The sequence below is a fragment of the Rattus norvegicus genome, chromosome 17, assembly GCF_021556685.1.
Source record: "Rattus norvegicus strain SHRSP/BbbUtx chromosome 17, alternate assembly SHRSP_T2T, whole genome shotgun sequence".
Taxonomy (NCBI): domain Eukaryota; kingdom Metazoa; phylum Chordata; class Mammalia; order Rodentia; family Muridae; genus Rattus; species Rattus norvegicus.
The window spans coordinates 48,754,257-48,779,396 of NC_141550.1; the positions used below are offsets into that span (position 1 = coordinate 48,754,257).

Here is a 25,140-nt window from a genome sequence, read left to right on the forward strand (position 1 = left end):
GAATGCTTGTCCTAGGCCACACCATAGTCTGTCTAGTCTGGTTCAAAACTGAAGTTGGAATTGAAAGTTCTACTCTCACTCCAGAAGGAAGAAGTACGTTTTGCAAGCTGGTGTGTAACTATGAAATGCAGATAGTAGATATGTGTTCTTAGGTTAGCAGTGCAGCTCTGGCGTTTAGCCTTGTCATCCAGGGCTCATGCTGCCTCTGCTTTCCTAACCTTGAGGTAGATGGCCTGGACAAACCGTTGGTAAGGTGAAGGAAGTAGGGGAAAGGGAAGCTTCCCTTCCCCTCCGTGATTGCTACTGGCCCTCTCCTTTCTCAAGTGATGACTATTTTCTCTTCATTCACTTCATTCGGTAGGCTTGTTGTACAGAGCTTTGTTGCTTAGTCGCCTACTCATTCCCAGCTTTTCTCAGCCTTAGAGGTCAGACCCAGGACCTTAAGTTAGGCAAATGCCCTTCAACAATTCCATCTACTCAGTTTTCATTTTTGTTCCTCCACCTCGACCTAAATTATTGCATACCCTACCTGTTTGCAATGATTTGGAAATGATTTAGATGAATAAAGCACTGCTGTGAATTTTTTATCAATTATGGTTGTCGCAGAAGCCTTGCTACTGTCTGACATTACCAAAAACTCTGAGCGCGGTGCAAAGTGGTGGATTCCCTTTGTCGGCAGGGCTTCTCCTTCTTTGACCTTGTCTGGGGAGCTTGGAAACCCCTCCACACAATCTGCCTGAAGAATGTCACGTAGCCTTGATGAGATCACAGGTGCAGCTTCCTGTCCAGCAAGCACCTAAGATTCCAGGAATGCCTTCTCATGCTAATGAGGCATCAGTGACCTTTGACCACCCTGGGTATTCCTACCTCTTCCTCAAAGCTATAGAATCCTTGGTTCACCTCCAGTAAAGTTGATCTGACTCTCCAAAGCTGACCCTGCAGTGTCATTTCCGTTGGTATTCACAGGCTCTCAGAAACCCTCTTCCTCCTGGGCTGCTGGAGAGTGACCCCAGGGAAACCCACATATGGTAACAATACCTAGTGTAGTTGCTAACTTTTATACACTTATGGGAACAAAATAACAATTCTGAATTGCTTAATCATCTAATAGGGGATGAGGATCCTTGATATATGAAGGACTAAAAATCAAAATTAGCGTACACGTTCAATACAAGAATACAAAAGTTTAAAAAAACCAAATCAGTAGTCAAATGAATTAATTGAACATACAATTCTCGAAAGAAGTACAAATGCCCAGTGTGCATGAGTGTGTGTGCACACAGATGCACACACACACACACACACACACACACCAATATCCAACATCTTTAGGCACCAGGGAAATAGAAATTAAAGCCACACTGGGTTCCATCTCCCACCGATCAAAATGGTGACATTGAGACTAAGCAACAGCAAATACTGACAAGGGATTGAAAGGGTGTCTTTATACGCTATTGGCTAGATGGTTAATGAGTACAGGAAATGACTCGAGTTCTCCCTGCTCCTGCCAAATTAAAAGTTGATCTATCTGTAATGCAACCTGCTCCTGGGTATAGTCACACAGAATGCATGGAGAGAATACCTATTCTTATTGATGCACTATTTGTGGTAGCCAAGACAGTAAATCAATCTAGGTGTCCATCAAGAGATGAATACATAAAGAAAATGTGATTCATATGCACAGCAGAATTTGATTTGCCTATAAAGAAGAATGAAATTATTTAAAGGTTATAACATTAAGCCAGACTGAAAAGATGTATGGCATATTTTCTCTTTAAGTGAAGACCAGGTTTTAAAAAAAATGAAGCGTCTGGGAGAAGATAGATAAAGGCACTTGCCATGAAAATTTGGCAACCTGAGAGTGGTGTTTTGAATGAGATGTTCCCCCATAGATTCATGTATTTGAAGACTTGATTCCCAGTTGGTGGTGCTGTTTGGAACAGGTTTAGAAGGTGTGGCCTTGTTGGAGGAAGTGTGTCACTAGAGGCTGGATTTGAGAGTTTGAAGATGGGCCATTTGCAGTTGCTCTCTCTTTGGGGTTATGCTGTTTACAATGTAAGGTGTCAGATTCTTTCTCTGTTTGCTGCCATGCTGTCCATACCACCAATGACAATACACTTCACACACACACACACAGACACACACAGACACACACAGACACACACAGACACACACAGACACACACAGACACAGACACACACACACACACACACACACACACACACACACACACACACACACTGAGTCATCCTGAAGGCCCCTGGCTTAACCTGTGGGTACTAAACACACATGAGAAACTCGTCCCTGTGACTATAGAAGTAACTGAGGCTGAGTATGAACTCTCAGGCAAAATTTCTAACTGGGAAGAAAATGAGTCAAAGACAGGATCAACCCAGCTTTCAAGAAATCCACTTTTCCTACAGACCTGGGAAAGTGAAGGCATTTTATTGAGTTGTTACGGAGTCAGGTTTATTAGTCACGAGAATGGCTTTCTTCCCTTCAGTAAATTTCTTACTTAGGATTTTGGGAGATTTTTCCCATTTAGGATGCAAGTTAGTCTGTTCTCAGAGATATCCGGATAAGTCCCTGTATGTGGAGGATTCTTGTCTTGTGGTAAACACAGGGGTGGGTATAGGTACTGAAGACAGGAACTTGTGGGTGACAGGGTCCAAGGATTAAAGATGTGAGAGTCTGTTGTCTCTCACCCCATGTTTCCTCTTGTTGTGTTACTCTCTCTTCTATTATAGAATGACTTCTCTCTAGCTTCTCTCAGCAAGCCTCGGAATGTCTTGTTTTGCTTCACTATTGTGGGATTTTACATGCTTTAATTAGTTTGCTAAAGTAATTCTCCAGAAACTTCCCGAGAAGTACACATAACATTTTCTGAGTCTTGAAAAGGTTTAGGGCTGTTAAGGTGGGTAACAGTGCTTGCTTTCGTGCCTGGGTTTGATTTGTGTGACCCACATGGTAGGAAGGGGCACTGCCTCTGCACCCTTTGATTTCCCCATGCACATCATGGTATCAGCCCCTCTCTAAACAAAGAAATGTAATGAAAATGTCTATTTACATTTTATCAATAGTTTGACTTGATGTAGACTTCTAGACGTGATTGATCATGACTTGACATCTTGTCTACTCGTGTCTTAGTCAGGGGGTTTATATTCCTGCACAAACATGACCAAGAAGCAGGTCGGGGAGGAGAGGGTTTACTCAGCTCACACTTCCACGTTGCTGTTCATCACTAAAGGAAGTCAGGACTGGAGCTCACGCAGGGCAGGAAGCAGGAGCCGATGCAGAGGCCATGGAGGGATGTTATTTATTGGCTTGCTTTGTCTGGCTTGCTCAGCTTGCTCTTTTAGAACCCAAGACTTCCAGCCCAGGGATGGCAACACCCACAATGGGCTGAGTCCTCCACCCTTGATCATTAGTTGAGAAAATGCCTTACAGCTGAGTCTCGCAGAGGCATTTCCTCAACGGAGAGGCTCCTTTCTCTGTGATAACTCTAGTTTGTGTCAAGTTGACACATAAAACTAGCTAATACAACTCAGAAGGCTGAGGTATGAAGGTCCAAGTTCCAGGAGTAACTAAGGCTTGCCTGTGTCACTTAGTGAGCAGAGTCTGAGTCAGGAGTGCACTAAGGAAGTGCCTGCATGGTGAGTCCTCAGGCTCTACCCCTAGGACTGCATCAGGAGACCTATCTGTGGATTTTTATTTTTATTTTTAATTTATAAGTCATTGATTTCCTGTCCTCTAGCTTTCAGTTTTGCTGTATTTAAAAAAAGGGAACACTTTTATATCTGAATTCTTTTTTTTTTTAAATTTGTTTATTTATTTCATGTGAATACCCTGTCTTCAGACCAGAAGAGGGCACCGGATCCCATTACAGATGGTTTTGAGCCACCATGTGGTTGCTGGGAATTGAACTCAGGACCTCTGGAAGGTCCGGCAGTCAGTGCCCTCAACCACTGGGCCATCTCCCTAGCCCTATATCTGAATTCTTTATCACTTCCTTTGCCTTTGTCTTTTTTTTCCTTACAAATACTGTTCTCTTCTTATGTCCTAATAAGCTTGCCTTGGAGGAGAGTGGAGGATGCATTTGATGGACCCTTCCATCTGGATATCTAAGGTCTTTGGTTTGGTAAACGACTCTTTTCTGTGATTTCACCTGTTCTTTCCCAAGAAGCCCCAGGTTTGAGGGCATACCTTCTATCATAGTTTAAAAAGGAGCTATTTATCAGCTCCGTTGTTTCATTCCCTACCCATTTTCTAGAAGATTTCTTCAACTTTATTTTGTAACTTCAAAACATTTTCTGCAACTGAACTATTAAAGAATTTCTTCTTCTTCTTTTACCTCCTGGAGGAGATGATGATGATTCCAATAATAAAAATAATAACTGCCGCCACCCCCCGACCCCCACAAAGTAACTGCGTTGTATTTTTTTCTTAAGTCATCTCCAGTCCCCTATTGTATTTATCTTTCTTTACTGTAGAAATGTTTTCACAAATACCTGCTTTCCCTTGGTGCTTGTTCATATTTAAGATTAGAAATGAAAACTCTTGATTCTGGTTGCTGTATAACATAGATATTCTTGGGGTCACGCTGATACCCAATCATTTCTTCGGAATACTTCATTTGTCGCTGTGTGTTGTTACTATGATACCAATTTCCAAAGATGCGCAGTTCCGTCTTTGCCTGAAGATGGTCTTGTCTCCCAAGTTTGTGGGAGCAGAGGGTCTGGGATTTGGGCTCTGCACTGACATTTCCTTCGTCTCTTGACTTTTTCCTTCCAATGTTTCCACCCTTTAATTTTTGATCTTGCCACTTTCTCTTACATGTGCAGTCACTTTTCATAGCGCAGGCTTCTGCCACTCTCTGGTTTACACAGCAGCCAGTGTTCATAAACAAGATTTCCTTGCTAATATAGTCTGTTCTGCTTCCCACTCCTGCTAACTGGGCGCTTTGGTACACCATCATGAAACAGAGCTGGAGCTACTTGTTCTTTCGTGACCCGGATGAACGGCTCTGAGCCAGACTGAGCTTGCAGGAAGGATTCTCAGGATTTCTGAACTCCGCCGCACTCTGGAAGGGCCAGGAACCGAGGCGATAAACGCTGAATTTCAGATAGGATTGGAGGGGGGAAAATCTAGAGTTGTTTTTTTTTTTTTAAATCTACGTACCTGATTAGATAGAAAAAATAATTTAGTTTACTTTACAGGGAATTGTATTTCTACGTCATAACTGAAACCTAAAGTACACATTCATTACAAATGCATACACATGCATTACAGCTGAAAGAATCATTAATTGACGTCTGAGCAGTGTGTCAGGATGGCCGAGTGGTCTAAGGCGCCAGACTCAAGCGTTGGCTTCTCTCATTGAGGGTTCTGGTCTCCGAATGGAGGCGTGGGTTCGAATCCCACTTCTGACAACTATACTTTTCTTACTCTCGCAGACAGGCGCGTTCCATTTTCTCTGCTAGCTTATTCCAGACCTTCATGAAGCTTATCCAACTAATCTTGTGCTGGAGCCTTAAAGATTCTTTTGCCACCAATCACCAACACACAGAACTGGGGACCCCTGTTGGAAAACGGGTTTGTAGCGGTAGTAAACTGCACGAACTGCTTGAATCTTGGGCGAATGGTGTGGAAAATTTGCACGAACTTCAATGACACAGATGACAGTTGAGTGTAGAGTTGACAGGGTCAGATCACCTGACTTTTTTGCACGACCAAGGCCATGAAGAGCTAAATGCAGGAATACAAAAGTAACTATTCACAGCATAGAATAAATGCGGAAGTTTAGCGAAACTGTTCACCATGTGAAACGAAGAAATGCAAAAAGGTTCCACCGAGATTTGAACTCGGATCGCTGGATTCAGAGTCCAGAGTGCTAACCATTACACCATGGAACCACCCTACCTATGGCGCTGGCTATACTCTCCATCTGCAAATCCTGATTTTAAAAAAAGTATTCTAAGGAAAGGAACATGGGTGTTATTTGAAACTGTTACAAATTTTCGTTTGTTTCACAACAACAAGCTACAAGTTTCGTTTGTTTGTTTCTCAGGAATGACTCATTTGTATCCTTGGTTTTTTTACTTATTTTCTCCTTGGGTTGTTTTTTTTCTTTGTGCAATTAATTTTCTTGGTTAGCAGGCAAATAAGTCGGCCTAATTGTGACATAATCATACAAAAAAGTTATTAAACTTTGTTCTTATTCCCTACTTCTCATCCCCCCTTCTTTCCCCCCCAAACCGTTTTCAATTTACTTTCACAGTAGATCTAAAGTCACGTCCTCTTGCTTTTTGCAAACGCGTGCTTGGTTTACAAATAGAAGGGAAACATGACTTTAAATAAAATGTCTATCCTCTTAATTGATATAATAGTAATTTTATAGGAGCAACTCACTTTTTCCGTGGAAAAGTTTCGCCTTCAGTGGGTGGACCACAGAAATGGCCACGTGGTCTGCACCGCGCCTCCTGTCCTGTTCTGCATCTCAGAGTCTGGCAGCGTCCAGAGCAGTCCCCGCGATTCGTGCTCTTTTTCCCCCCACCACGAAAGGCAAACTGGACGTTAGTTAGTCCTACCATTAGAAATTGAATGACTCTCCACTCCTCCGTGTGTTTGTGTGTGTGTGCGACTTGTCATGTGCAACTACTGCATGCCAGAAATTATCCAGTCAGCTGCAATCATGAGCTGCAACTTCTAAAATGCTTTTCCCTCAACACAAGGTAGCAGGTGCGAAGGCAGAGTCTTCCTTCCTGTTCTACAGTCCCATCTACAGTCCGCCTTGGCGGCTCTGATGAAGTTCACTTGGTGCGTGCAGCTTGGACGCGGAAAGCAAGGCAGGTGGTCTCCAGAAAGGAGAGAAGGCACTTATTGCATTGTTAATTAATTTATTTTTATTGAAAAATTTATACAATATATTTTGATCATTTTTGCTTCCTTTTGCAAGGCATTTCTTAGACACACACAGCTCAGATGAACGTGATTCAGGTTCAAAATGAAATGAGAAAGAAGTCTGTGGTGATGATGAAGACTTAGTTTTCGGTCTCCCGGATAGGAAAGAATCCACTTCTACAGTGCCCTAGGCCGATCTGTCTCTAGTTGCATGTCGACTCGGAAAGTGATGTTCCACAGTAATCCTTCATTCGTAGACTAAGGTAACAAGGAAGAACTGCAGAATCTACAGGATGTAGCCTATAGTCGGTGTGGAATATGTTGCTGGAGCATTTCTTGGAGTGGACATGCAGAGTTAGAGGAGTGAGTACCAGACACATTATGGGATTATTAACTGTTAATTGACGCAATTACTTGGGTGTGCAGTGGGTATGATATGTGTAACTGTTATCAGTAGCCTGGAAAAGCAGATGGTGGGAGAGGAGAATCCTGAATGATATTAGGGACCAAAAACTGCCCTGTCCCAAAAGAAAGTATTAGTTGGATTCAAACCCATGTCCCCAGAGAGACTAGAGCCTTAATCCAACGCCTTAGACCGCTCGACCACGCTACCTCCACACAGGATGTTTGGAACTATGAACAAAAGACGCACTTAGTTGAATAAAACCTGCAAAAAAAGAAAGAAAAAAAAAATTAAGCTAGTGGCAGCGGTGGGATTCGAACCCACGCCTCCGAAGAGACTGGAGCCTTAATCCAGCGCCTTAGACCGCTCGGCCACGCTACCTCCACACGGGGTGTTTGGAACCATGAACAAAAGACCCACTTAGTTGAATAAAACCTGCAAAAAAATGAAAGAAAAAAATTAAGCTAGTGGCAGCGGTGGGATTCGAACCCACGCCTCCGAAGAGACTGGAGCCTTAATCCAGCGCCTTAGACCGCTCGGCCACGCTACCCCTACCATAGCTTATTTATGTCTTCTCTTCCTGGAGTAACATAACATCTCAGGCTCCTTTCTTTTGCACGCGGCTCTCTGCCTGGAGCTCTCATTCCGCACTCTATGGTCTAACGCAAAATCGCATGCTGTGTTCTGGCTTTGTAAATTAAAGCTTCGCAACAAAAGCTCTTTTAATTAATATTACATCAGAACTAAAACTACGAAACTAAAACTACAAAACGCTAAGACCAGCTCCAGTAACAGCATAACTATATAATCTGGGAACACTTAGCATTGGGCGCCTCCTTAGCGCAGTAGGCAGCGCGTCAGTCTCATAATCTGAAGGTCCTGAGTTCGAACCTCAGAGGGGGCAGCCAACACATTTTAAAACCTTTAATTTTAATTCCTATGAAGAGAATTGAGCTCATGTATACAGAGACCCAAAACTACCAATGAAGTAAAATAGGTAGTTTTGTTTGTGTAATATAGTGATCGGTTACAAAGTTATAAAATAGCGATTTTCACTAAGAGTTAAAAACACGACCAGCGTGGTGGAGCACTTCTATAATATTCCAACGTTCCGGAGGCAGAGGCAGGTGGATCTCTACAAGGTGAGTACCGAGGCCCAGTCTTTACAAACAGTTAAACTTACTTAATTTTCACCATCCGTACTATTGGAGCCAGGAGAATTTTCAGGTGCCTTTCAAATATGCTTGGCATTTGGTTATTACATAAACACTGGGGCAAGGCAACTGCCCTGCCCGGGTGTAAAAGAAAGGAAGGCCAGAGAGCCAATATGCAAGGAAAGATGTGTGTAAAGGCGGATTAAGGTGTAAGATATGTGTACTTGCCGGGTTGGTCCTTTAAACCATTCTTCTGGTATTGCTTATTATTGGATCACTTAGTCCCACTCATGATAGATACTCCTCGTCAAAAACGAAACAAAATTAAAATATAAAAATAAACCACGAACACTTATGGTCCATTCTCACCAGGCTAGGCTTTCGGTCTTGACAGAATTTCTAAGTCATCCAAACTGCAAGATTCAGGAAAAAGTCTAAAAGAGAAATAAGTAAGCGAGGAAGACAAATACTCTGGGTTAAGATTGTATTTTATATCCAGCTCTCGGTATCTCTCTGTGGAGCCAGAAATGTTCAGCAGGGGTTTGTTTGGTTTTCCGTACGCCCAGTATGCGCCAGGCACCATCTAATTCTGCATTCCTTGTCCATCTGTCCTCTCTCAGTTCCCGATCTGCCGTCCAATTCCCCGTCCTGTGGAGGGGCCTGGTGTCTACAAACCACACCTCGAAACTCCTTGGCCACAGGCTTTCCCCTTGAAGCCTGTCAATTAGACGAGCTATAGAGAGAATGACAGGTAGGAGAAAGGAGACCGACTTCATGTCTTTTGTTTGTTTTTTTCTTTCGTCTGTCAAACTGTCCTCACCATCATTCTATTTGTGTTCCCAAGAATAAGCTACTAGCGGCTGAAGCATTACCCCTGTTACTCCCAACCCTGGCCAGTGTTTAAAGCTCCTTAAAGTTGTGGGTCCCTTCCTTAGAAACCCTGACCTCTTCTGTAGCCCCCAAGCCCAACAAAGTAGCAAGCTATTTCCTGCAGTTACTTTCGCTACATTAACTTAATTGAGCGTTACTGTTTTCTAAGTCGGGCCTTGCTGTAAGGGGTGAAGATTTAACACTGAGCACCGCAGGAGAAAATTCTCTCTTGGAGTTTGCATTTCAGTGACAAATGACAGATAATAAAATTCTAAGTCAGTTGGCTAAACAAACGTAGACTAAAACTAAAGAAGAAAAAAAAAATTGGTTTTCCTGTATCTTTCTTTATTCATTCAAGAACACTCCCATGTAAGAGCCCGGATAGCTCAGTCGGTAGAGCATCAGACTTTTAATCTGAGGGTCCAGGGTTCAAGTCCCTGTTCGGGCGTCAGTGTTTTGAAACTTTCCCTGCTTTTGCCTCTGTTTAGCGAGGAAAGGTGATTTCCTCAACGAATAAACAAGGAAACGTGGTATTTTGGACAACTTTATTCAGCCAGATCTGTAAACCCACATCACATTATATATCGAGTGCATAGAGGTAACGAATTTTTGCATACAATTAAAAAGGAGGACTTCAGGTAAAATTCAATACTAGCTTTTCATCTATACGTCCTTCCCCCCTCCCCCCCCCCCAATAAATTGAGTTGCTGGATAGAATGCTGTCTGAACAAGAAACGTGGGTAGTAGAGCTCTTTTCAACCGGAAAATAATGGCAACCAAGTCAACTTGTGAAATTCAGGAGGCAATTAGGAAACAGTTTGTAGTTTTTAATGTGAATACAGCCGGAAAAGTGAAGAAAAGAAGTTGCCCCCTCTGAGGCTCGAACTCAGGACCTTCAGATTATGAGACTGACGCGCTGCCTACTGCGCTAAGGAGGCAAGTGATTCTGAGCTCCAGAGATTTCACCTTAGTAACAAACATACATTATTTTTTTGGTCATGTTAGCCCAGATGGTGTTCCTAAATTCTTATATTTTTGGTTGTGAGCCTAGCCTTTAACGGCTGAGCTATCTCTCCAGCCCTCCTAAATTTTTTTTAACTACCCTGGCCCCGGAAATATCTGAAAGATTCAACAGCTCCCCAAACCTCAACTAGATTAAAAAAAATTATCGAGAGAGAGAGAGAGAGAGAGAGAGAGAGAGAGAGAGAGAGAGAGAGAGAGAGAGAGAGAGAGAGAGAGTCATTTTGCTCCCTTTCAGGACATATATGCAAGGGGTTGTGGTCTTAACAAAAGCATTTCCTCATCCAGTCATTCCTTCTTACCTCTTCACTGCACATCATCAAAAGATGACACTGCACTGCAAGGTCATCTTCCTATGTCCCACAGACTATTCAACACACTGCACGCAGTCTTCTTACTACTCTTAGGTCCAGGATTTCAAAGAGAGAGCTCAAAGCTTAACGAATAAACTGTTCTTTATACAAACTCTTGGAAATCTGTTAGGGTGAGAACAGGAAAAAGTGAAAACTCGAGTTACCCATATTTGCCTGGGGTTTGAGATGGTTCCACAATAGGATTTCTCGTTCTTAGTGTCTATCTCGAATTTGTAAACCGTTGAGTGTTTGGTTTTCTGCGTTAAGTGCAGAAGTTGGAGAAAACACAGAAACCATTTAAAATATTTCCCCTACCCCTGGAAAGCAAAGTGGTTTTATTGTCTTTGCCTCTGCTGCTGCTGAGGACCCTGGCTTTCCACTTATAAACTTTTACAAGTGTTACAAGTATTCCAGTGTACAAGGGTTACAAATCATGGATCTTCAGTGCCTAATGTTAGTGTGTGTAGTCCAGAGTGTATAGCCCAGTGGTTACCCATGTAATGTATGTTAACTGCTAGTTTGTATCAAGTAAGTGCTAGTTTGTATCAAGATTCTGATAGTTTATTTTTGAACTCTATGAATAGCATGACCATATTTTTCAAGAGTTCAGATAATGAAGAGGAGAAAGATTATCATGCAAATGCCAGCACCACCAACCAGACAACACTGGGAAACTCCAATTATCCTATTTAACAACAGACAGAACTGGATTAGGGAATAAATTATCAAAACGGAGCTAACTGTTCTTCATGGAAAGAAGAATTTAGATGTGGAAGCACATAGGAGCTCCTTCGAGGAACAAGTAGAATGAAAGGTTTATTAGAGTGGCTTACAGGCTGTGGTCCAGCTCGTTCGATAATGCTGTTCACCAATGAAAAGTCCAAGAATTCAGTAGTTGTTCAGTCCCCAAGAGTGGATGTCTCAGCTTGTCTTTAGTATATGCTGGAATCCTGAAGAAGCAGGCTCTAATGCCTGTGAAGGAATGGACTTGCTAGTGAGAGCAAGCAGCTAGGAGAGAGCAAGCTTCCTTCTTCCATGTCATTTTTATATGCTTCCAGACGGTGTAGCCCAGATCAAAGGTGGATCTTCCCCTCAAAAGGTTTGGACTGAAAATACAACTTCCCATCTCAAAAGATCCAGAGTAAAAGTAGGTCTTCTCATTTCAAACGATAAAGATTAAAATCTCTCATAGGTTTATCCAGTTGCCTGGATTTTAGTTAATCTAGATTTATTCAAGTTGACAACCAAGAGTAGCTTCTACAGGAAGAACAGCCACCACAGGGAAAACTGAAACTCACAGGTCCAGAATGAGTCAGACAGTAAACAGCAGACAATAAATATATCCCAAGCAGCATCATCGCTCAGTTGAAAGTAGCATTGGGCATTATAGATGAACAAATACTGTCTTAGGGCTTGTCCGAGCATGGTCTCAGTTGTAATAGAACACTATGAAGGCAGCATGGACAGGAAAGGTCTTATTTCACATAGCAGTTGTAGTGCATCATCCAGGGAAGTCAGGGCAAGAACGCAAGATGGAAACCTGCAGGCAGGAGCTGAAGCAGAAGCCATGAAAGGGTGTTGCTTACTGGCTGGTTCCCCTGACTTGCTCAACAGTTTTCTTACACCCCCCAGGACCACCTGCTCAGGGGTGGCGTCACCTGTAATGGCTGCAGCCTCCGATGCCGATTATTAATTAATCAAGACAATGGTTCACAGACTTGTCCCTAGGCAAGCCGGTGGGAACACTCTCTCCAGAAAACTTTACCCTTGTTCAATTGGCAGGAAACAAACACACACAAACACAAAACAGCCTGGACATAGCTCCCTGTGTTTGAGAGGTTGTAGTCCTTGGGGGAGGAAAAACTCAGGACATTTTCATGCCATAGGCTAGCCCCAGTGCAGATCTTATTTTGACATCAATCTCTTTGTCTATCAGGTCATGCATCAAATCAGAGCCATAGAAAAACAAAATGTTCCCTCTATCTTTTAAGTACTGATATTTGGGAAATGACCTTAGAAACCATCTTGATTAGTACAAACCCTTAGTGAAACCTTATGTATTGGTTAACTTCTTTTGTCAGCTTGACGGGGTTCAGAATCCCCTAAGATGGCTCACCTCTGGTATGTTTGTAAGTGAATTTCCAGAGATATTTAACTGTGGGTGGAAGACCTACCATGAATGTAGACAACTGGACAGAATAAACAGAAAAAAACCTGTCTCTTCCCATACCCAGGCTGTAGTTGGGGCTTGGCAGGAGCGCTTCGTGGAGCTGCTGTGTGTAGGGGGGTGGGCTGCTGTCATGTCTCCTCTGGTTCCCAGAAGTCTCCTGTCCCCACCCCACCGCTCTGCTGTCAGACCTGGCCGCTGGTGTACCCCCAGAACGCCCCTTGAGGCCCTGTCCAATCCTGTGAGGGTAAGAGCCCAGCTAAGTTCAGGCGTGACCGCGTAGAAAGGTAGCAGATGGACTACAAAGCCACCCCACATACCCAGCAGGATGAGGTTGGACCCTCATCCTGCAGCTGAGTGCCTTATCCTAAGGCAGAATTTAATACAGAATTTCCCCGAAGAGGAGACATAACTTGCCACGCTCAGATGTCAATCCAAACCCTGCACTTTATATAACAAATACAAGGCATACGTTTCTGCTTTGGCAAAAAGCTGATGTGCAGTCTTTGGCTGTAGTGGGTCATGAGCCCAGACTAGACCACACTGGTGAGGAGTGCCTAAGGCAGAGTCAATTTTGAAGTTTAGCAAATTCAAAGCCTCAGGCCATCTCCAGTTTGCCATTATGTTAAAAAAAAAAAAGTCCTAAATAAAGGAGATTCACAGAAATGATATTAGAAACAGTCACAGGTGTCGAATCCTGCTGTAACACAAAACAGAAGAGAGGAGTTACAATTATTACCTGTTTTGATTTTGAAACAGGGTCTTACTTTATAGCCCTGGTTAGTCTGGAATTAGCTCTGTAGACTGGGCTGGCCTTGAACTCACAAAGATCCTCCCTACCTCTTCTTCCTTGAAGGCTCCTGTCAACACAACCAGACACAAGTCTTATTTTTTTCCCTTTTAGGTTGTGAGTTTTAGTCTTTAACAGCAGAGCCTCGTATTTTTAAAGAAATTATGAACCATCTCTGCTTAAGCTGTTTTCTTGTGCTTTCATATCATTTATCTTCTTATTTTATTGTATAGCATTCTACTGTATTTGGGATAGGACAAGAGGGAACATTGGTATCAGGACTGTGACGCTGGACTATAGTTTTATAAGGTATTGTTACAAGAAGTAGTTAAGCAACAGAAATGAGACGTCTTTATTATTCTTGAAAATATATGTGAAATCATTCAAAGGAGAGAAATTAAGTAAAAATCAAAGTACAGGCCCTGAGAAGCAACTATTTCTAAAAAATTATAGTACTAAAGTGGTGAAATAGAATCACCATGGAAAACGTGGCGGGAGAGTTGAGTCTCTGCTTAACAAACAGTTGTTAATTGGCTTGCATCCCACTCAAATTAAACAGGGCCAAAAAAGAGCCACAACATGTGGAAACTGGAAAGTTGGTGGTCACGATTCAGTTGGACTGAATGGTAGGTAGCCTGTAGCTGAGTGTGACGTGACAAAGACATGAGAACTTGGGTTCGGTTCTGGCGTCTAAATATGGAGATGTAAACATTTTCTAGTCTGAAGGGGCCAGCGAGGATGAGAAGAATGTTGGCTTGATTTAAGCTTTTGAGATACTTTTATGCGAATAAAGAAGAGGTAAGTTCTGAGGAACAGATGTGTTGGAGAAAAAGATGCGTAACAGCTCAAAGCCTAAAGGAAGAGAGTAAATACAGAATTTTTTAAAGAAAACAGAACATGAAGAAAATAGCTGCCGAAACCCGGGATCGAACCAGGGACCTTTAGATCTTCAGTCTAACGCTCTCCCAACTGAGCTATTTCGGCCCCACCCTAGTGTGTTTTACGCTGAGTTCTAATGGCTTTATCACGTAGGTTCAGGTTGGGTGTGACTGGAGTGGTCACGCCTAACAGCGTTAGTTGACTAAGATTTTCGATGTTTGAACATCTTTCTGTATCATAAAGAGAAAAGCAAGGAGACAATTTAAATTATTCTTTTAAACTTTCCTTTTTTAGTGCCGGGAGTGGTGGTGCACACCTTTAAACCTAGCATTTGAGAGATGCAGGCAGGCGGATCTCTCTAAATTCAGGGCTAGGTAGAGTTACAGCTCAGGGCTGAGACACTATCTCAAGAAGTGCCTTAATGGTCTTATTAATATTTAATATAGCAACATGTAAATATACATTTTCTATATTGTATTCTGGGTCAATTCATACAGGGGAGCACCGACCCTATCGTACTCTTTCATGTCTTCTGGATTTGGTTTGCTACGATTTATAGTTAGTTAATTGAATAAAATTCAGCATGAGCATATCAAGTAGTTGTTTGCCCAATTCAGGTCTTAGGTCTTGCAGTAAGAGATCTTGCGAGTTCCCTGGTGGTCTAGTGGTTAGGATTCGGCGCTCTCACCGCCGCGGCCCGGGTTCGATTCCCGGTCAGGGAAGTAGGGCTTTTGTTATTCACAGACCTCGTTCAAACTTTTTGGTCAGAACACTAGAATTAATCGGTTTCATAAGTGAGCTTCATCTTTGTAATTAATTTACTTGTGCCATTCTAACTGAAAATTATCAGCTTATGCAACTTCGTAAATTTTAGAAATTTACTAATAATTATTTGTTCGTGTGAAGACCGAGATTTTAAATCTTTTGAATGCTCAAATGCTCTTGATAGAGGATTTCGGTTCTGTTGCCAGAACCCACGGGATATTTCTAACAGCCGGTTACTCCAGGGAATCCAACGCTTTCCTCTTTCCTCATGGGCACCAGACATCCACGCGGCGCACCGACAAGCATGCATGCAGAACAGTCATGTATTAAAATAAAATCAAAATAAATCTTATTACATTTATTTGTAGTATTTGTGCCTGAGTGTATGTATGCCCCACGTGTCCGCAGAGTTAGAGGCGGTCCGGAGCTGACTTGTAGGGGTGCTCCGGGAACGCAACCCACTAAAATAGCGACAAGTGTTCTTAATTGTTGGGTCATTGATTCACCCTCTCCCGGTTACTTTCCTTCTCCCCTCCCCATCTCTCTCCGGGTTTTAACATTAAAAAACTCATGTAATAGGGTGATTCACAGAGAAGAGAAATTTCGCAGAGCATTTTCCTGAGAAGCTGACTGTATTTGTACAGCGCGTGGTGAAGATAAATTGTAAAGGAGACAAGTGGGTACTTGAGGTGCTTCCCAAGGACTGAAAGTTTCCTGGTGGTTGGAGCAGGAGTCCCTTAAAAGTGTCGATTGGTAAAAAGCAGAAGGGTTCAAAATTTCTAGGGTCCTCTGGCACAAGAGAACTGTTTAAAATGCTTTAAGCCAGTTTTTCTAAAAGGAGGGCACATTGAATTCTCAGTGCGTCGTATTTAACTAGAATTCTAAGACATTTTATGTCAAGGGACCAGAATCAATCTCAAGCACCGGAGAACCTGGCGGAAATCACCCATTATGACATAAATCCCCTCAAAGAGAGACCCATCCTTGACTCTGATTGCTTCCCTCAAGTGACAGCAGCGATAATGTCTCCTTGCAGGAGGATAAAGAACGGTGAGAGCACCACTTTGAGCTGCTTTTGGCAGTTATGCATAGAGACAGGCAGTTGATTATAGTTTCTCTGGACACTCGGAACCAGAATTTAGTTATAAGCCTCCAGTAGCATACTCGTAACTGCATTCTGTAATCATTTGCCATTCCTGTTCAATTAGAAGTACTTGAGGTGATCCTGACTGGCTAGGATCAGGAGAAAGGGGGTCCAGGTGGTAGCATTGCGTTTTCCAAAGTGACCAGGCAAATAAACACTAGACCACCGAGCTAATGGATCCTTGATGCTCACTTGTTTATATGATCATATTCTCTGAAATTCTTTATTCATTTTTCTACTTGTCTACTTAACACCCTTTAAACAAAACAAACCAACAAAAAAACCAAACAAGCATACACTAGAGAGAAATCAGCTCTTGGATTGATGTTCTTAAGAGACAAGGAGCAGCTGATACAGCATTAAAATAAATAATGCCAGAAGACGGCACACTTGCTCCAGGTCGGTCGCCGAAGGTGGCTTTTGAAGTCTAGGGACTTGTGAGAAGCGTACGTTAGGCTGTTTGTGGGGAGATCACTGTTGAAAGGAAAGAAACGGGGCCGCGAAAGCTGGAGAGGTAGAGAGGTCAGAGTCACACGACAAGTGAAAACACATGGCTTCAGATTGACGGACAGGGCAAAAGTAGTTGAAAATCATATTGCTTTGGCTTTCCTGGGACTCCCCCCCACCCCCACCTTTTTATTCCTTAGTCGCTATCCTAATTTTCCTGGGAAATAACACCTTCTAAGTGCTGAGAAGGGTGCAGGGTGATACGTTGCTACTTAGGCCTATAGAAGGCCACATGAAGACAAAGCAGAGATACCTGTGGAAGATGAACTTGAAGGAGCTTGCAGACTTTTTTCCTGTTAGAAATGGACCTTTTCGTTTTATATCTTCCTTGACTGAGGGACTTAGACTCTTTTTAATTGAGTCAAATCTTTCATGTTCAAGGAACGAGGGGGTTGGGGGTGCAGAACTTTACTAATACAGATTACGTCATAACAGCGATTGTTCTTTTAAAGCATTGGAATCCTGCATTTTAAAGTGATCGGCCTTTGGCTTTCTGCCTGGTGGGAATTCTCTCGGTGAACTGATGAATCTTGAATGCTGCAGTGGGGTGGGCGATGGGATGCAGTGGCTTTTATTTTGCAAATCACAGGTCAAGGAGTTGTTTGCGTGCCTCCTTCCCCTTCCTGGGTGGTTAGGGATCGGAGGCCATTGGCGTTCTCTAGCACTTGTCAAATAGGGGACGGGGGAATGACGACACCCAGCGGGCCTTCAAGGAAATACTCTCGTGTGGTAGTAGTGTCCAAGCTATCTAAGGCACTGGATTTGGGATTGTAGGAAAAAAATCCTACCTCTGCAAGGTTTTCCTCTTTGTCAATGCGCCCCTCAGCCCCCTAGATTCCACTTCCTGTAATATGGTAATTATGGTAATATTTTCTGCTGTAGTTGCTTTTCTGTCGCTATGACAAGACATCATAAGTAAAGTATCTTATAAAAGAAAGCATTTAAGTTGGGGCTAACGGTTCCAGAGGGCTAGAGCCCACGATTATAATGGCAGCGAGCACAGAGCTAGAGCAATAGCTGAGAGCTAATATCTTCAGCCACAAGCACAAGGGGTGGAGGGAGGGGAGGAAGAAGGGCGATGAGAGGAGAGAAAGCCCATCTCCAGTGACACGCCTCCTCCAACAAGCCTCATCTCCTAACCCTTCCCAAACAGGTCCAGCAACTGGTGATGAAGTATTCAATCACATATGAGCTTATGAGGGGTCTTTCTCCTCTGAACCACCACTCTTTCTAATCATAAATTTGTGGGTGAAATAGTTCATTTCAGCAGTAATTGATGGGAATTATTTGATAATCAACTTTCCATCTATTATGTAATTCATGTATTACTATTATTATATATAATATATATTATATAATAACATTATGATTGTTATTGTTATTAAATTTTTTCAAGCATCTTTACTCTGAGTAGACTACAACTAGACTGCCACTCAAAGCCTACCCAGAGAGGTCTTTTTAATTATGGACTATAAATTCTCCCTTAGAGAACTCTGCTAACCTGTTAGTTCTGTATGGCAGCCCCCTTCTGTTGCTTCCTTTTCTATTCAGTCACTTCAGTGGTAACTTTGGAACTGGGAGAAGGATCTATCTATCTATCTATCTATCTATCTATCTATCTATCTATCTATCTATCATCTATTATCTATCTATCTATCTATCTATCTATCTATCTATCTATCTATCTATCTATCAAGGCTGTAAGGGTCCAAAAACCACTGAAGGAAGACCCCAGACTCAGTTAGTATGCAAAGACAAAGAGTGTTTAATCTGCAGAGACAAACCAGCATGTAGGGGTCAACAGTTCTTTGAAATGGTAACCCCAGACAAAAGCATGAAAGTCTTCTTATAGGAAACTGGGGGAACTCTCTAGAAGGATTAGGTGATCTCAAATTTCACTGGTAGGTGCTAGGGGGTCACAGTGGTCAGCGGTCTGCATTCCTATGCCATGAACATTTAACCACAGGGTGAGGTAGGGCTGCCCAGCACAGATGGCCCATCCTGAATATTCTGTTTTTTGTTTGTTTTGATTCTTTTTAATACATTCTGGAAATTAAACTTCTGTCAGTTACATAGCTGGCAGATTCTTTTCTGTTCTGAGAACCCCCTTGCTCCACTGATTGTTTCTTTAGCTGTATAGAATCTATGTAATTTTATGAGGTTCTAGTTGCTAGTTTGCTGCTATTAATTTTTGGATAAAAGGAGTCTTGTTCAGAAAGTTCTTTACACACATTTCGTTTAGGGTATTGCCTATGCTTTCTTCTAAACAGTTTCCGTTTTCACATATTTAGATCCTTTTGGAGTTAGTTTGGTGCAAGGTGAGCGAGAAGAATCTAATTTCACTCTTCCACAAGTGGACATTCAGTTTTCCCACCATCATTTGTTGATGATCCTTTCTTTCCCCCAGTGCTTGGAATCTTCATCAACTATCAGATGGCTATAGTTACGTGTTTCATGTTTGGTTTTTCTATTTTGTTACTTTGGTCTGCATATCTATTTTTGTGCCAGCACCATATTGTTTTTACTACTACAGCTCTATAATATATTTTTAAGTCTGGAATGGTAATCACTCCAGTATTGTTCTCTACTGCCCCCCTCAGGATTGTTTTGGCTATCTAAGAAATCTGTGATTCCATATGAATTTTAGGATAATTTTTCTATTTATGCGAAGAATAAGATGGAAATTTTGCTTGGGATTGTGTTGAGTATATAAATGACTTTTGGTTGAATGGTTATCTTCACAACATTAATTCTGTTAACTCATGAGCATCGGATGTTTTTCCATTTTCTAGTATCTTCCTTAACTCTTTTTTCAAGATTTAAAGTTTATATTTAGACATGTCTCACTTGTTTGTATAGGTTTATGCTTAGATATTTAATTTTCTATCTCCTGAGAAGCTGGTGCAGGATCCTTATTCTTCCCATCCAGGTTAACTTCTCGGGCATCCCAGTGTTGGCAGTACCCTTTCCTTTTACCTATGCCCAAATGCCTGCCCCTCTGGTGGGCCAAGGTGTTTTTCCAGCAGCGAGCCCAGGAATGGACAGTCACAGGCTTCTGGTGATCAGTCCATCTTTGATCAGCTTCCTGAGCTGCTGACAGGAGTTGGCATTGGTGATTTCGTTGGTCTCATTGGGGTCCAACCAGACCTTCTTTTTACCACAGCACAGGACACTAGAGGCAAGTCTCTTCTGTAGCTTGAGCATACTCATGGCTGCAGATGCAGCAGCAAAAGGAAAGCACTTTCTAATTGTTTAATGGAGGCGCTTGGAGATGTAAATTTCTCCCATTGAATTTTTAATGTGTCCCAGAATTTTGTTATGTTGAATTTTCATTTTATTGTGTTCTAGAATTTTTTTTTACATTTATATTTTTTTTATTAACTTGAGTATTTCTTATATACATTTCGAGTGTTATTCCCTTTCCCTGTATCCGGGCAAACATCCCCCTCCCCGCTCCCCTTCATTATGGGTGTTCCCCTCCCAAACCTCCCCCCATTGCCGCCCTTCCCCCACCAGTCTAGTTCACTGGGGGTTCAGTCTTAGCAGGACCCAGGGCTTCCCCTTCCACTGGTGCTCTTACTAGGATATTCATTGCTACCTATGAGGTCAGAGTCCAGGGTCAGTCCATGTATAGTCTTTAGGTAGTGGCTTAGTCCCTGGAAGCTCTGGTTGCTTGGCATTGTTGTACATATGGGGTCTCGAGCCCCTTCAAGCTCTTCCAGTTCTTTCTCTGATTCCTTCAACGGGGGTCCTATTCTCAGTTCAGTGGTTTGCTGCTGGCATTCGCCTCTGTATTTGCTGTATTCTGGCTGTGTCTCTCAGGAGCGATCTACATTCGGCTCCTGTCGGTCTGCACTTCTTTGCTTCATCCATCTTGTTTAATTGGGTGGCTGTATATGTATGGGCCACATGTGGGGCAGGCTCTGAATGGGTGTTCCTTCAGTCTCTGTTTTAATCTTTGCCTCTCTCTTCCCTGCCAAGGGTATTCTTGTTCCCCTTTTAAAGAAGGAGTGAAGCATTCACATTTTGATCATCCGTCTTGAGTTTCATTTGTTCTAGGCATCTAGGGTAATTCAAGCATTTGGGCTAATAGCCACTTATCAATGAGTGCATACCATGTGTGTTTTTCTGTGATTGGGTTAGCTCATTCAGGATGATATTTTCCAGTTCCAACCATTTGCCTACGAATTTCATAAAGTCGTTGTTTTTGATAGCTGAGTAATATTCCATTGTGTAGATGTACCACATTTTCTGTATCCATTCCTCTGTTGAAGGGCATCTGGGTTCTTTCCAGCTTCTGGCTATTATAAATAAGGCTGCGATGAACATAGTGGAGCACGTGTCTTTTTTCTATGTTGGGGCATCTTTTGGGTATATGCCCAAGAGAGGTATAGCTGGATCCTCAGGCAGTTCAATGTCCAATTTTCTGAGGAACCTCCAGACTGATTTCCAGAATGGTTGTACCAGTATGCAATCCCACCAACAATGGAGGAGTGTTCCTCTTTCTCGGCATCCTCGCTAGCATCTGCTGTCACCTGAGTTTTTGATCTTAGCCATTCTGACTGGTGTGAGGTGAAATCTCAGGGTTGTTTTGATTTGCATTTCCCTTATGACTAAAGATGTTGAACATTTCTTTAGGTGTTTCTCAGCCATTCGGCATTCCTCAGCTGTGAATTCTTTGTTTAGCTCTGAGCCCCATTTTTTAATAGGGTTATTTGTCTCCCTGCGGTCTAACTTCTTGAGTTCTTTGTATATTTTGGATATAAGGCCTCTATCTGTTGTAGGATTGGTAACGATCTTTTCCCAATCTATTGGTTGCCAATTTGTCCTAACCACAGTGTCCTTTGCCTTACAGAAGCTTTGCAGTTTTATGAGATCCCATTTGTTGATTCTTGATCTTAGAGCATAAGCCATTGGTGTTTTGTTTAGGAAATTTTTTCCAGTGCCCATGTGTTCCAGATGCTTCCCTAGTTTTTCTTCTATTAGTTTGAGTGTATCAGGTTTGATGTGGAGGTCCTTGATCCACTTGGACTTAAGCTTTGTACAGGGTGATAAGCATGGATCGATCTGCATTCTTCTACATGTTGACCTCCAGTTGAACCAGCACCATTTGCTGAAAATGCTATCTTTTTTCCATTTCATGGTTTTGGCTCCTTTGTCAAAAATCAAGTGATCATAGGTGTGTGGGTTCATTTTTGGGTCTTCAATTCTATTCCATTGGTCTATCTGTCTGTCTCTGTACCAATACCATGCAGTTTTTATCACTATTGCTCTGTAATACTGCTTGAGTTCAGGGATAGTAATTCCCCCTGAAGTCCTTTTATTGTTGAGGATAGCTTTAGCTATCCTGGGTTTTTTGTTATTCCAGATGAATTTGCAAATTGTTCTGTCTAACTCTTTGAAGAAATGGATTGGTATTTTGATGGGGATTGCATTGAATCTGTAGATTGCTTTTGGTAAAATGGCCATTTTTACTATATTAATCCTGCCAATCCATGAGCATGGGAGATCTTTCCATCTTCTGAGGTCTTCTTCAATTTCTTTCCTCAGTGTCTTGAAGTTCTTATTGTACAGATCTTTTACTTGCTTGGTTAAAGTCACACCGAGGTACTTTATATTATTTGGGTCTATTATGAAGGGTGTCGTTTCCCTAATTTCTTTCTAGGCTTGTTTCTCTTTTGTATAGAGGAAGGCAACTGATTTATTTGAGTTAATTTTATACCCAGCCACTTTGCTGAAGTTGTCTATCAGCTTTAGTAGTTCTCTGGTGGAACTTTTGGGATCACTTAAATATACTATCATGTCATCTGCAAATAGTGATATTTTGACCTCTTCTTTTCTGATCTGTATCCCCTTGATCTCCTTTTGTTGTCTGATTGCTCTGGCTAGAACTTCAAGAACTATATTGAATAAGTAGGGAGAGAGTGGGCAGCCTTGTCTAGTCCCTGATTTTAGTGGGATTGCTTCAAGTTTCTCTCCATTTAGTTTAATGTTAGCAACTGGTTTGCTGTATATGGCTTTTACTATGTTTAGGTATGGGCCTTGAATTCCTATTCTTTCCAGGACTTTTATCATGAGGGGTGTTGAATTTTGTCAAATGCTTTCTCAGCATCTAATGAAATGATCATGTGGTTCTGTTCTTTCAGTTTGTTTATATAATGGATCACGTTGATGGTTTTCCGTATATTAAACCATCCCTGCATGCCTGGGATGAAGCCTACTTGATCATGGTGGATGATTGTTTTGATGTGCTCTTGAATTCGGTTTGCCAGAATTTTATTGAGTATTTTTGCGTCGATATTCATAAGGGAAATTGGTCTGAAGTTCTCTTTCTTTGTTGTGTCTTTGTGTGGTTTAGGTATAAGAGTAATTGTGGCTTCGTAGAAGGAATTAGGTAGTGCTCCATCTGTTTCAATTTTGTGGAACAGTTTGGATAATATTGGTATGAGGTCTTCTATGAAGGTTTGATAGAATTCTGCACTAAACCCGTCTGGACCTGGGCTCTTTTTGGTTGGGAGACCTTTAATGACTGCTTCTATTTCCTTAGGAGTTATGGGGTTGTTTAACTGGTTTATCTGTTCCTGATTTAACTTCGATACCTGGTATCTGTCTAGGAAATTGTCCATTTCCTGAAGATCTTCAAGTTTTGTTGAATATAGGTTTTTATAGTAAGATCTGATGATTTTTTGAATTTCCTCTGAATCTGTAGTTATGTCTCCCTTTTCATTTCTGATTTTTTTAATTTGGACGCACTCTCTGTGTCCTCTCGTTAGTCTGGCTAAGGGTTTATCTATCTTGTTGATTTTCTCAAAGGACCAACTTTTGGTTCTGTCGATTCTTTCTATGGTCCTTTTTGTTTCTACTTGGTTCATTTCCGCTCTGAGTTTGATTATTTCCTGCCTTCTACTCCTCCTGGGTGTATTTGCTTCTTTTTGTTCTAGAGCTTTTTGGTGTGCTGTCAACCTGCTGACATATGCTCTTTCCTGTTTCTTTCTGCAGGCACTCAGCGCTATGAGTTTTCCTCTTAGCACAGCTTTCATTGTGTCCCATAAGTTTGGGTATGTTGTATCTTCATTTTCATTAAATTCTAAAAAGTTTTTAATTTCTTTCTTTATTTCTTCCTTGACCAGGTTATCATTGAGTAGAGCATTGTTCAATTTCCACGTATATGTGGGCATTCTTCCCTTATTGTTATTGAAGACCCGTTTTAGGCCGAGGTGGTCCGATAGCACGCATGGGATTATTTCTATCTTTCTGTACCTGTTGAGGCCCGTTTTTTGACCAATTATATGGTCAATTTTGGAGAAAGTACCATGAGGAGCTGAGAAGAAGGTATATCCTTTTGCTTTAGGATAGAATGTTCTATAAATATCCGTTAAGTCCATTTGGCTCATGACTTCTCTTAGTCTGTCTACATGTCTGTTTAATTTCTGTTTCCATGATCTGTCCATTGATGAGAGTGGTGTGTTGAAATCTCCCACTATTATTGTGTGAGGTGCAATGTGTGTTTTGAGCTTTAGTAAGGTTTCTTTTACGTATGTAGGTGCCCTTGTATTTGGGGCATAGATGTTTAGGATTGAGAGTTCATCTTGGTGGATTTTTCCTTTGATGAATATGAAGTGTCCTTCCTTATCTTTTTTGATGACTTTTAGTTGGAAATTGATTTTATTTGATATTAGAATGGCTACTCCAGCTTGCTTCTTCTGACCATTTGCTTGGAAAGTTGTTTTCCAGCCTTTCACTCTGAGGTAGTGTCTGTCTTTGTCTCTGAGGTGTGTTTCCTGTAGGCAGCAGAATGCCGGGTCCTCGTTGCGTATCCAGTTTGTTAATCTATGTCTTTTTATTGGGGAGTTGAGGCCATTGATATTGAGAGATATTAAGGAATAGTGATTATTGCTTCCCTTTATATTCATATTTGGATGTGAGGTTATGTTTGTGTGCTTTCATTCTCTTTGTTTTGTTGCCAAGACGATTAGTTTCTTGCTTCTTCTAGGGTATAGCTTGCCTCCTTATGTTGGGCTTTACCATTTATTATCCTTTGTAGTGCTGGATTTGTAGAAAGATATTGTGTAAATTTGGTTATGTCATGGAATATCTTGGGTTCTCCATCAATGTTAATTGAGAGTTTTGCTGGATACAGTAACCTGGGCTGGCATTTGTGTTCTCTTAGGGTCTGTATGACATCAGT

At 41.8% G+C, this 25,140-nt stretch overlaps 2 long non-coding RNA genes and 9 other non-coding genes across 12 annotated transcripts in view; 5 read left to right on the forward strand and 6 right to left on the reverse strand.

Moving 5' to 3' along the window:
- Positions 1-5,323: 5,323 nt before the first annotated feature.
- On the forward strand, positions 5,324-5,429 carry Trnal-caa3 (transfer RNA leucine (anticodon CAA) 3). Its single transcript has 2 exons — positions 5,324-5,361; positions 5,384-5,429. It is a non-coding gene; the product is annotated as a tRNA-Leu (tRNA).
- Positions 5,430-5,840: 411 nt separating this feature from the next.
- Positions 5,841-5,912, reverse strand: Trnaq-cug10 (transfer RNA glutamine (anticodon CUG) 10). Its single transcript has one exon. It is a non-coding gene; the product is annotated as a tRNA-Gln (tRNA).
- Positions 5,913-7,602: 1,690 nt separating this feature from the next.
- On the reverse strand, positions 7,603-7,684 carry Trnal-aag5 (transfer RNA leucine (anticodon AAG) 5). Its single transcript has one exon. It is a non-coding gene; the product is annotated as a tRNA-Leu (tRNA).
- Positions 7,685-7,771: 87 nt separating this feature from the next.
- Positions 7,772-7,853, reverse strand: Trnal-aag6 (transfer RNA leucine (anticodon AAG) 6). Its single transcript has one exon. It is a non-coding gene; the product is annotated as a tRNA-Leu (tRNA).
- Positions 7,854-8,134: 281 nt separating this feature from the next.
- Trnam-cau11 (transfer RNA methionine (anticodon CAU) 11) lies at positions 8,135-8,207 on the forward strand. The gene has a single exon. It is a non-coding gene; the product is annotated as a tRNA-Met (tRNA).
- Positions 8,208-8,926: 719 nt separating this feature from the next.
- LOC102547106 (uncharacterized) lies at positions 8,927-17,345 on the reverse strand. Of its 2 annotated transcripts, XR_015641683.1 has the most exons (4): positions 17,206-17,342; positions 13,607-13,727; positions 10,650-10,823; positions 8,927-9,190 (listed from the first exon to the last, which is right to left on the reverse strand). It is a non-coding gene; the product is annotated as an uncharacterized LOC102547106 (long non-coding RNA). The 2 variants fall into 2 exon arrangements; XR_015641684.1 differs by lacking the exon at positions 13,607-13,727 and having other exon boundaries at positions 8,928-9,190; positions 17,206-17,345.
- Positions 9,703-9,775, forward strand: Trnak-uuu6 (transfer RNA lysine (anticodon UUU) 6). The gene has a single exon. It is a non-coding gene; the product is annotated as a tRNA-Lys (tRNA).
- On the reverse strand, positions 10,193-10,265 carry Trnam-cau12 (transfer RNA methionine (anticodon CAU) 12). The gene has a single exon. It is a non-coding gene; the product is annotated as a tRNA-Met (tRNA).
- Trnaf-gaa7 (transfer RNA phenylalanine (anticodon GAA) 7) lies at positions 14,569-14,641 on the reverse strand. Its single transcript has one exon. It is a non-coding gene; the product is annotated as a tRNA-Phe (tRNA).
- Positions 15,187-15,258, forward strand: Trnae-cuc9 (transfer RNA glutamic acid (anticodon CUC) 9). Its single transcript has one exon. It is a non-coding gene; the product is annotated as a tRNA-Glu (tRNA).
- LOC120097780 (uncharacterized) overlaps positions 16,267-25,140 on the forward strand; it is a 37,279-nt gene continuing 28,405 nt past the window's right edge. Inside the window, exon 1 of the long non-coding RNA NR_190524.1 lies at positions 16,267-16,351. This is a non-coding gene — a long non-coding RNA (uncharacterized LOC120097780). The remainder of the gene's footprint in view (positions 16,352-25,140) is intronic.